This window comes from Gorilla gorilla, chromosome 2 (assembly GCF_029281585.2).
Source record: "Gorilla gorilla gorilla isolate KB3781 chromosome 2, NHGRI_mGorGor1-v2.1_pri, whole genome shotgun sequence".
Classification (NCBI taxonomy): Eukaryota; Metazoa; Chordata; class Mammalia; order Primates; family Hominidae; genus Gorilla; species Gorilla gorilla.
The window spans coordinates 21,825,196-21,837,703 of NC_086017.1; the positions used below are offsets into that span (position 1 = coordinate 21,825,196).

The 12,508-nt window shown below is 39.5% G+C and overlaps 1 protein-coding gene and 1 pseudogene across 1 annotated transcript in view; both read left to right on the forward strand.

Annotated features, from left to right (window-relative positions):
* The window catches only part of SYN2 (synapsin II), a 180,937-nt gene that overhangs the window by 610 nt on the left and 167,819 nt on the right, over positions 1 to 12,508 (forward strand). The gene's annotated exons all lie outside the window — the stretch shown is intronic.
* The window catches only part of LOC129532279 (actin, clone 302-like), an 89,780-nt pseudogene continuing 77,272 nt past the window's right edge, over positions 1 to 12,508 (forward strand).

Genomic DNA, 12,508 nt, shown 5'->3' on the forward strand with positions numbered 1-12,508 from the left:
CGGGCGCCGCCGCCCTCGGGGGTCGGGGTCCGCCGGCAGCCGCAGGCCAGGAGAGGACGGTCCCAGGTCGCCGAGGAAACGTTTCAGACCAATAAAAAGGAGGGTCCCCGAGGTCCCGCTGGGAGGAGGTGGGGGCTGAGCGCGCGCGCGTTTGCGGGGTGAGGGAGGGCATCCATCAGCCCGGAAAGGCGAACCCAAAGCTAAAATACCCCTCAATTGCCTCAGGTCCCCCAGGTCCCATACAAGAAGGAGCTACTTTATGCAACAGGAAAGGCCCTTAGGAAATAGTTTTTTTGGGGGGAGAGGAGGGGACACACTTGTTAGCTTAGACACATAAAATCTGAAGTGAAATAGTCCCAGGTGGCCGAAGGAACATTTAGGGCCAGTAAAAAAGGTTTAACTTCATGAAGCACGGAGTGAATTTGGAATGGAAATTGGTATTTTGGAGGGAGAAGGTGGTGGTGGGTTTTTTTTAACCTGGACCCATGAGGGCTGATATCAAGTATTGACATCAGGTTGATGAAATCACACATGTAGTGGCCCAGGTGTACACGGGCTTGTTCCCCGGAGCATGGCTGAAGTCTCTATGAATAATAAAATTGTTGTATTTTCTGCAGCAGGGAGGGGACGTGTGGAATTTTTTTTTTTTTTTTGATTGCTTGTTTTTCTGAAATGTGCGTGGTGGGGGGCGGGGGGTGGAAGTGAATGTTAGCTTTTTCTAGCTGAAAGATGAAGACCTTGGTAAAATATACTGGATCATTAAAGGGGTACAAATAAAAGGAGACCTGCCTTAATGTAGTAGATGGGAAACTTCAATAATTTTTTTTTCTTCTAAAGAGATAGGTAGCATGTTTCCAACTTAGAATGGTGAAGGCTGCTGCTTGGTAAAAGTACGAATGAGGTCCACTGAAGACAAATTAGTTAAAAGCGGCTCTATTTTATAGTTAACCTAGGGAATGGTGGGATGGTGAAATTGATAGGTGAAGGGCTTGGAGAAATGAAGAGGCCAAGAATCTGGGGGTGCCTTTTCTCCAGGAATGTGAGCAAGGGTTTTGTTTTTGTTTTTTCTCATAGGGGTTGAGGTTGGAGACTGGACCTGAGTGTTCTTCCCAGGAGGGGTGCACAGGGAGACCACAGAGCTATTTCTCTCCATTTCCTCTTTTGGCTGCTTCACTGCTTTCTCTCTCTAGCATTCTCTCTTTGGGAGACCCAGAGGGAGGGAGTGCTGGCGTGTGGGTGTGGTGGAAATGAGATGCAGATGTGGAGATGCCCTCCTGCTGGCTGCTAATGTCACCATTCTGAATAGTCCTTTGGGTGACTCATGTGGTTGGCCTTTTCAAGAGAGTAGAGTAGAAAATCCGAAAGGACTTTTGCCAGGAAATGACAAAGGCACATGGAAGAGGGTAATGGGGAAAGTGTAATGCATATGATAGTGCCACTGGCAGCCCTCCTTAGGAGAATTACTCTGACTCAGTTCATATCAACAAGTGCTTATTACGGAGGAAGGGAAGGTAACCAAGCTAGTAAAGGTGCTCAGTCAGAGCATCCATTATATGCCAAATGCTGTACTCTCAGCATGATATCTCATTGCATTTTCTTCACAAAACTGAGGCTTAGGAAAGGTAAGTAATATGTTTACAATCATGTAGCCAGCAAGTGGTAGAAGCAGGATTTGAACTTAGGCCTGTTTGACTCCACTGCTTTCATTCCACTGTGTTATATTGCCTTACTATTATTATTAGCAATATTAATAACGAGCTCCCTCTAGGCAGTGTGGGGGCCTTTTAAGAGAACTCACTCAAATTTGGGACACAAAGTGGATACATGAAACAGTTAAAAAGAAATCTAGAATTATTGGTTGAGACTAGTGTTCCAGGCAGTCAACAAATGGAGTGGTTAGTGAGAGCCAGTTATTGGAGAAAGCTTCACAAAAGATGAATCTTGAAGAAAGGCCAAGAAAAGGAAGAGGAGAAATGAGAATGACATTCGTGCTTTATTTTTCTGTGCAGGAATTTGACCCTTCTGTACCTTGTCCTGATTTCTTATCCTATTAAATGCACTTGTTTTGAGTCTTATTGCCAGTTAGGTATCTATAGATAGGTACTGATACTTATTTGTATGGGTATGATGAAGCTGCTGCAGATTTCTGTTTAGTTATAAATGCTTCTGTAGCTTAAGATTTGAAACTCTCTTTGGATAGTATTCTCTAGGAAGCCTATTTGGCATAAACTAGAGAATTTGCCTTGCCCTGGAGACTAGAAGCCTCTGATGGAAGTCATAGAAGCCACTTTCCTATGGGCTGACTCCCAACTGTTTTCCTATTTTCTCTGAAGTAATAACATTGATTTATTAAAACTCATAAGCCCAATTCAAGTCTAGTTCTTGACAACAGTTTTGTGCTCCTGTGTTTCTGTGCTTAATAGCAATTCCCAGAATTGCTCTTCTAATATGGGCCTAAATTTGTCAAAAACATCTCAGTTAAAAATTGATGAGTGGTTTTATTGAAAAGTCTCTATGAGTTAAGAAGCAGGTGCTTGCCGTGACAAGCGCAGTAACTTACACAGGTGATTTTTGCACTGAAGACTGATTTTAGTAAAATTGTCTCACAGTTTAAGCTACCTAGATAGTATTCAATGAGTGATATCGTATATGCCCTGTAGTATTTTCCTGGTGCTGGAATAGGAAGTCAGAGTGTAGACTCATTAGAACTTAAGAATATTGGTCCCCTCTGAATTATATAATGCTAAAATAAAAAGAGTCTGAACAAGCATTTAAATAACAAGAGATGTAAAAGAAGGGCTTAAAATAAGCAGCCTCTCAGAGCATCCTTAATACAACAGCAGTTTCCTTTGAATTTCTGTCATTGTAATTGTGGGCAATTGGAGACCCCACCACTGACCAGGTTGATGGGAAAATTGGAAGATGTTTTTCTTTTGCTGGAAATGTTTTCATTGGTTGTTTGAGATCTTTAGATTAATCGCACACTAAAAGATCGTTGAGAAATTTATCTGTGCCATTAAAAAATGAAATCAAGCTCTTTATATACCTTATTATTTATTATTAGTATTTTGTAAATATTGTCAGAAAATGCCCTCTTTTAAGGTTCATGGCTAAATTTGAAATGCAATTAAGATTGCACTTTAATGATCGTGCTTAAACAAGGAACAGGTGTTTATGTTGTTTCTTCTGTGTGTTATACTCTCACTAGCGAAGAGGTAAGTTTTCTCTCAGATTCTGGCCTGCATTTGTTCCGGAGATTCTGACCGCAGTGATCAAGTGAGCTTTTCATCCTGGCATGATGTTTCAGTGTTTGATTCAGTATAGCACAGGTACTCTTGAGTGTCTAGACTGCAGATATAAGGCAACAGATATTTATGAAGCACCTTCTCTGTATAGGGGATATTTACTAAGAAAAATGAGACACAGTATCTGCCATCTAAGAGCTTGCTGTCCAGATAGGTAGATAAGATAAATACTTTTGAAAAAAAATTTACTAAAAAGTATGGCCTTTGGATCAACAGCATTGGCATCAACCAGGAGCATTTTGAACTGCAGAATCTCCAGTCCCACCTCACACCTACTAAGTCAGAATTTGTATTTGAATAAGATCCCCAGGTGATTCATAATCACATTAAATTTTAGATGCACTTAGCTGAAGGATATGCCATTAGTGCTAAGGGTATGGCAATAACACCAACTACTGTCATTTATTGAACAACATATGCCAGATTTACTAAGCTCTGTACCAATCTCATTTACTCTTTACATAGCAGTAATACTGCAGAAGTTTAAAAGAGTTAAGAGATGTATCTGGGCTAGAGTGGGAATGGAAGGTTTCTCGGAACAAGTGAGGTTTTAACTGAGCTCGAAGAATTGGAATCAAAAGAGATAGGTTTGTCTCAGTCCAGACAGTGGATAGCATAAGGAAAGTACAACTGCAGAAAAGGGGGACAACGAAGAGACTGGATTGATGCGTTATCTAGGCGGTACCTGTCTCCATTCTTTTCTAGCCAGCCTTTGAGCATTTCATCAAGAATAGAGGAATTCAAAGTACTGCAGTCTGCTTGAACCAGTGCTTGTGAGTGGCTCTAAAAAATACTTGAATTTGAACTTGAAAGAACACTCAAATAAGGTTTGGGGCTTCTCTTTGTTTAATACTTTAAGCGTCTTATTTCTAACATAAATATACTGATCGCACAGAATTTGATTGTTCATAGCAGCAGTTGCCTGTACTTTAGAATTCTCAGATATTAGAGCTGAAAGATCATCTGAGTTACTTTATAAATGGGGAACTCTTGATCTTGAGAGGGGATGTGGCTTGTTCAAGGTTACTCACTTAGCTAATGGCAGAACCAGAACTAGAATCTAGAACTTTAATCTCTCTGCCATGTTTTTTTTTTTTCCAACTCTACCACAGTATCCCTCCATTTTTACTATTTTCTACCTTTAACTTTTATATTTTTCCATCCCTTACTATCTCAAGGACTGGTGGGGACTTTTAGTCTCATAATTATAGCATTTAAACTTGAGGGAACCTGAATCATCATCTGGCCTAGAGAAATGGAACATTTTGCCCAAGGTCAAATGAGAAGTTAGTGAAAGAATGGGAACTAAAACTCACATCTGACTCCAGCTCAAGTTTCTTTTTACTCTTAAGTCGCTCTTTGAGATTTCTCAAATTCTTTTTCTCCTGAAAAATACTGTTTGTGTCGGCTTCTTTTAAAGACTCATCATGGAGCTGTTAGTAAGTGCTTAAAAAGACCATGTAAGCACGCTCACACTATTAGCGACACCAGCAATTACACTATTCCTTGTTTGTGTTCATTTATGCTATTGTTGTTTCAGCAAAGTTCATTCTAAAATGGTTGAAGAAGGCTTGGCGTGGTGGCTCACGCCTGTAATCCTAGCACTTTGGGAGGCTGAGGTAGGCAGGTTGCCTGAGCTCAGGAGTTCAAGACCAGCAACATGGTGAATCCCCGTCTCTACTAAAATACAAAAAATTAGTTGGTTGTTGCGGTGTGTGCCTGTAGTCCCAGCTATTCAGGAGAATGAGGCAGGAGAATTTCTTGAACCCGAGAGATAGAGGTTATGGTGAGCTGAGATCGCACCACTGCACTCTAGCCTGGGCGACAGAGCAAGACTCCATCTCCAAAAAAATAAATAAAATAAAATGGTTGAAGAAGACTCTTGGAGACCTAGTCATCAAAATCCAGCAATCTAATAAAGTTAGTAGGACTGTGCCGTGATGCTGACCTTCCCTTCAGGAACCCATTTTTACGTTAGCGTTCCTATCTACCTAAGGTTGCTTACTGTCTTTCTGTACCCAAGTTCAGATCTGTAATAACCTTGTTCTTTTTAATATCTTGCTAAGCAAAAAGGAATGGAGGCCTAAATAGAAAGTTTTCCAGATGTGCATACCTTTCCCTCAAATTTACAAGGGATATAAGGATTAAACACAGGCGTTGTCTATTGGAATCATCCAGTCCAATGGGAGAGGACAGGCATTTAAAGAGGATTTTAATATTGTATGGTAATTAGTATGCATAGGATGCTATGGGAACACAGAGATAAGTTATCCTGGGGAATGAAGATCTTGTACTTAGAAATGTTCCATTAAAATGTGCCACCATGTATTCTTAGATAAACCACTTTGCATCTTTGGACTTTGATTTTCTAAAATTTGTCACATGAGAGGATTGAAATATATTCTCCAAGATCCTTTCCAGTACTGTATTATTTCCGTGGTTCAGTTTTTGTGCCATTTTCTTTTAAAAGCATTAGCTCTAATTTTTTTCTATATGGTAATGCCTGTAAATCTTTGGAAGCAGAGACATATGTCAATAAATGACTAAACATTTCCTGGAATGAAAAGCTCACCTTTGAATGGTCTTAATTCAGTACCTCCTTGTTACATTATTGCTACCATATGTTATCGTGAAAAAAGAGGCTAATCCTGTGATGCCTGCTGTGTATATTTCCTCATCAATGATGGGAATTGGGACTTGTGGCCAAATCTATGTGGGAATCTAAAACAAAAGATGACAGTGCCACCTGATAAGCTTGCAGAAGTTCTTACAAGATTTACAGGTGTACACATAGTGGGAGTGCCACTAAACACACAGAAAAACCAAGATACAACTCTGTCTTGAGGCTACTGCATTTAACCATGACTTCACTCTAGGTGGTGGATATGATCCTGAAAAAGCTGTGTATATTGAGTTTTTGTAAATTGAATAATTTCAAAAACAGTGGGGCACTCACTATTTAAATGAATTGTGGAAAATCTTTTGCAAGAGAAATTGCCTTTTTTATAAGAAAAAAATTGTTACCTAATTTTTTTTAGCTTCCCACATAGAAGCAATTGGGTATCATAAAGCTACAATATCTCTTTAGAGAAAAGAGAGGATGATCTAGAAGGCTTTTCTGTTCTGCAGACACTGCTTCAATACAGCAGGAAGATGTAGTTTTTAGTAGGGCAGTGACCTGTGGAGAGAATAAAGTGAGCAGATACCACAGGTGCCTGAACTCTAAGGATGTCCGTGCTGCATGACTAAGAATAGGAGGATGTATATGGGCCTTGGTGTTTGTTGCTTGACAGCAGGCATTTCAGAAATTTTAACCAGTTCATGTAAGATTGTAAAATAGGGTTAGATTCAGTCACCCTGCCCTTCTTTACTTTTCAGCAGCATGAAACAATGCGAGATACAGGATTGAGGGTCAAAAGACTTCGAACTGAGATCTGGCTCCACTGTTAGCCTTATGGCCTTATCAGGTTTACATAATCTCCTTGAGCCTTTCTCCCATCTATTTGACAGATTTCCACTGGAGGTCTGCTATATATCAGGCACTGTTCAAGGTTCTAGAATAACAGACAAAAATTAGTTTCATCACCTGTAAAGTGGAGATAACATTATGTATTTTTGATACCACTGTTGTGATAATTAAATAAAATAAGGTACCATAAAAGCATTTTGTAAAAGCTAAAGAGCCATCCTAGTAGTTAGTGTTACATCTTTCCCTGTTTCCAGCCGCAGGTATCTGATCTACCTTGGTTCCTTTTTTGAGTTCCCAAAATTTTGTTGTGTAAGTGATTGTTTATTTTGCACACTTCTGGGATGAGGAATCTTCTTTTTGTTGTCGTTATTTAGTTGAGGGCCACCGACTCAAGACAATATCATCAAAGGCTTTCTTTTGTGTTTTTCAAAAGGCAATATAACTTAGTTTTTTTTTTTAATGACAAAAACATTACCCATTAACTCAGCTATATTTAATAATTAGGGGCAGAACCACATAAATCTTAATTTTATTTAATAAGTGAATTCTAAAATAGCTCTCCTTCAGTTTTACTTGTAACTAATTAAGGAAGGATGGCTACAGAGGAAAATGAAGGAAGAGAGAAATACACAGAAGGCCTTTAAAAGGTAGTGCTTGTATTTGTTTCCCTATCCAGTCAAAGCCTAGAACATTGCTTTCAGAATATTTTTAAGCAAAAGAAAAGCATTCACGGATCTTAGAAAGTTAGCTTCTTTCTTAACATTCTTCCCTAACACGTAGTTGCTCATTGTGCTTATTCACAGTTTGCCTCCAGCTTTTCAGACTCATTTCTCACTGTCCCCTCAATCCTGGATTTTGCTGTACTCTGGATTACCCTCTCCCTGCACACATGCTGGACTTTTAAGACCTGGTGCTATTATTGCACAGCTGCCTTTGTTTGGAATGCTCTTGTCCTGGTTCTCTTACCTTAACGTTGATTTTCTTTATTTCATTCTCCGAGGATAAAGGCATTGCCTATTGTTGAAAAAGACTCATCTCTTGTCTTCTGCATGACCTTGCTTAAGATTTCATCTCTCTTTTTCCTTCTGTTCATATTCTCATTTTCTACTGATTGCTCTTTCTATGGGTTGCTCCATTCTTGTAAATAAAGTAACAAATGAAAAACTCATCCTCACCTTCCTAATCACTCTTCCAAACACGAAAGATAAATCTCACTCATTACTTATCCAGTTATTTGCCCTTTTCCACTGACACTGGCCTTCTGCCTTCTCTGTAATATTGATACTGTTCTTGCTAGGGAACCTAATTGCTAAATCCAGAGGAAGGTGTCAAATGTTCACTGATGTGTTTGACACTGTATATCTTCCCTTTGGAAGTCGCTTGGCTTCAGGACACTGCATTCTTTGTTCCTTTTTAAAATTTTTAAATAGTTTTGTAAAGACAAGATCTTGCTATGTTGCCTAGGCTAGTCCCGAAGTCTTGGCCCCAAGTGATCCTCCTGCCTCAGCCTCCCAAAGTGTCAGGATTACAGGCATGAGCCACCACCCCCAGCCTCTTTGTTCTCTTCATACTTGTTTTATCGAAGTTTCTTTTCACTCTTCTTGTTCTTTCCCTTTGTCTACCTCATTAAATGTAGATGTTCCTCTGGGCCCCCATTTCCTGCCCACTTTTTTTTTTGTACTGCATATTCTCCCTGGTCCATCTACTCTCAAGGTGTCAGTTACCTCTTAAATACAATCAGTTCCCTAATCATTACCTTTAGTCCAAAACTTTGTCCTCATCTTTAGACATATGTTCAGCTGCCTGCTGGACATCTCCATCTGGGTGGTTAAGGGTCGTTTGATCCAATATTGAAATCCATGTTTTTCCTTCCTATTCCAGCTCTTCTATTCTGTATTTTAAGTGGGACACCGATGGTCGCCTATTTCAAGTTCTCATTAACTTTCACCTAGAACTTCTGCAAGTCTCATCATGATTTCCATTTAGTAACCTGAATGAACTATTTAAAATGCAAATTTGACCTTTTTACTCCTTTGCTTAAAGTTTTTCAGGAGCTTCTTACATCCTATAGGTAGTTTATGGCCCTCCTGTGATTTGACCCCTGCTTTCTTCTCCTGCCGTCTCTAATTATTTCCATGTCCAGACTTCCTTTTCCAGCAATACTGAACTGTTTGCACTTCCATACACACATTGTTGCATTCCTCCTCCTTGTCTTTGCTGTCTGCTACTACAGTTTCCCTTTCTCCTCTTTCCTTTTCTTGATTAAATTCATATTCATCTTTTGAGACTGAGTATTTCTTTTTCCAGAAACTCTTCTCTAACTCTCTAGATTGTATTGAGCATCTATGCCCCCTCCATGCCCTCTTTCAATACTGCAAGTATCTTTATCTCTGGACACAGCACAATGGTCTGTTTATGTGTCTGCTTCCCCACTAGATAGTGGGTTCTCTGAGGACAGGCTGAATGTTTCATTCCTTTTTGCATCCTTAGCATCCAGCATAGGGCTTGACACATAGATTGAGGACAGTAAATCTTTGCCATATTGAATTGAGCAGCAAGAGAGTCAAAGGATGAGATGAGGGATAGAAGGTAACAATGAAGAGAGGGAAGTATCCTAGGATTAGAAGTATATGTTAATATGTTGGAAGTCATCCTTACTGTCTTCAAATATAAGCTTTAGAATGCTTTCACTCTTACGTCCTATGAAATATAAATTAATTACTACTTTTCAACCATACCACATCATAAATCTTTAGAGATTTAGCTCTGAATGAGAGAGCCATAGTAGCCCACAATACTGGAAAGTATTACCTAGTCCATGGCAGCTCTGAGCAGAGCAAAGGCAAATGGAATAAAATTGAGGACCAAGTTTCTCTTACCATATATTGACACTTGGCTCTCAAGGAACCATTTTTCTGAAAATTCGGTCTTCTTTTTTCCTCAGTGTGAAACTCCAACCTCAGGCCACCCAAGCTGTGTGTTTCTTTCTCTTTAGTGAAAAAGTTCCTTTGGGCTATTGCTTTGTCTATACGTTTATGAGTTTTGTGTGCCTTCTTCCACACAGCTTTTTTGGCTTCCTGTTTTTTCAACTGCAAAGTGGGAATGTGGGAATGGTTTAACTTCCCCATTCTAAGGGCTCTTCAGAACTATCACAAACAATATATTTGTTTTCTTGAAAACAGCTTTAATTGTAAACAGTATACTAATGGTAGAATAGAGATTTGGAGAACCAAAACATCATTGTGATTGGAAAATGTTGAAAGTACACAGCAAGCGTTCATGATCTGACTGCTTACTTCTTCTGCCTTGCCTTTCTTTGATTCGCCACATACTTTGATGTAACCATGAGACACTACATAGAGTTAATTGAATGTGCCGTGCCCCTGTGTCTTTATTTGTACTACTTGTGCTTCCTGAAAGGCTTTCTTCTCCTGTGTCTTTACCTGGATAATCTTCAAGACTCAACTCAGTTGTTGCATCGTCTAGCATCAGGACTTAATCCTTCCTTAAATTATTTCCATTTGTGTTAGAAACCACAATACCATTGATTACCTGTCATAGCAGTTAGCCCACTGTATTATAATCAGGGTTTGTCTGTCTTCCCCAACACCTCACTTTCGACAACACTGAGATCCCCTTGAAGGCAGTGACCATAACTTTTATTTCAGTATCTCCAGGACAAAGAAAGTTTTCAGTACTTATTTGTTGAACTTATCAATGACTTATGAAAAAAATTATGAAAATATCAATGATGAGCAAAAGCAACTCGTTGGTTCCCTGTAAATATAAACAAATGACAGCTGCATTAACCGAAGTAACTAGTCAGCAAGTAGTGGTATATATAAAATCTTTTTATAAAGTGTAAAGTGCTATAGAAGCATTAATTATTGTTACTGGATTAGAATTTCCTACACCTTCTGTTACATAAGGCTGATTACGTACCTGCTCGCGCCTCTCCCTCATTCACCCTTGTCTGATGTGCCTAAACACCCCATGCTTGTTTTTTTCTGAAGAACAGCTGTTGTGCTCTCTGCGTCTCCTCTCTCAGCCTAGGCATTAAGCTGCCTTTGTTTCCTTGAGCTTTTCTCAAGTTCTAGGGTTTGTTCGTTCTTTTCTTCTTTCTATCTAGGACTATTCTTCCATTCCTGTCCTCCCAAGCACAACTATAATCCCTTTTCCAGGATATATACCTCTTATCTCTTTCTCTGTTCAAGGGGCCTGACAACTTCGTACAATAATCTCAGCCTGATTTAATCCTGTACAAAGAGTCTTGGGCTTCGTGAGAGGAAATTGAGATCCCCTTTCTCTATCATGGACTGAATCTTTGAAGGCCCTCAATAACACAACTGAAAACTGTTTCTTTTATATTTCTAGATTCCAGTGATATAGTGTGAATCCTTTTTTGTTGTACCTTGTAATGCAACTGTAGCAATACATATGAATATATATTTCCCTCTTCTGTCCCTCTCTTCCCCTGATGAATAGCTAATGATGAGAATTTAAGTTCTAGAGTCCTGTGTTCACTAACATTTTAACTGTTAGATAAAAGGGCACCAATGAAAGATTGATGAAATAATTAGCAAACTGCTACTAACTTGAATGTGTTAGTTGCCATGAAGGCTACGAAACCAGTGAAATAGTTGAAATCAAATAATTATAGAATATATGCTTTCAGTCTTGAGGACTTATACAGAATCTCAAGGAAGACAGAATTAGGATAGTGTAATGGAAAGAGCATTGCAAACACTTAAAACACCTGGATTCAAGTCTGTACTCTGCCAACTAACTTTTTGTGTCACCGTAGGCAGTTTAACTGTTCAGGTCTCAATTTCTGTTTCAAAAATTAGGGATGTAGGCCAGGCGTGGTGGCTCACGCCTGTAATCCCAGCTCTTTGGGAAGCTGAGGCGGGCAGATCACTTAAGGTCAGGAGTTTGAGACCAGCCTGGCCAATATGGTGAACCCCATCTCTACTAAAAATACAAAAATTAGCTGGGTGTGGTGGTGGGCACCTGTAATCCCAGCTACTCGGGAGGCTAAGGCAGGAGAATTGCTTGAACTTGGAAGGTGGTGGTTGCTGTGAGCTGAGATCGCGCCACTGCACTCCAGCCTGGGTGACAGAGACTCCATCTCAACAACAACAACAAAATTATGGATACAGGCTAAATCATCGATCTTCAGAGGCCCTTATGAAATCAAGTGATCTGTAGAAATCAAGTGGTTTCTAAAGGTTGGACTGTTTGACTATATAAAGAACTCTTTATATAGTCAAACAATATCACAGTCTCAGTGGACTGTAGAAGTCAAAATGTTTCACAGAAGTCACAGATCTGAGCTGGGTTTTGATGGAAGAATGGGATTTAGATTAGTGAGGTGGGAGAGAGGCATTTCAGTTAAGAGTAAGAGAAAGAGCCAAAGCATAACATCAGTAATGAGTAAGATGTGTGTAGTGCAGATGTAGGCTAGTTGGCATAAAGGTTTCAAGGCAGGGAAAAGAGGGAAAGGCTTGGATAAACAAGGTGGGGAAAATGATAATACATAATGTATTGGGCATGTATTTTGTGACAGGCAGGCACTGTTCTAAGTAGATGTATTAACTCATTTACTAGGGTATCAAATACATTACTACTATTAATTTTACAAATGAGGAAACTATAGCTCACAGTGAATTCAGAATTTGTACCCAGGGAGTCCAGCTCCAGAGTTCATGCTTCCATGCTCCTAACCATCATGCTC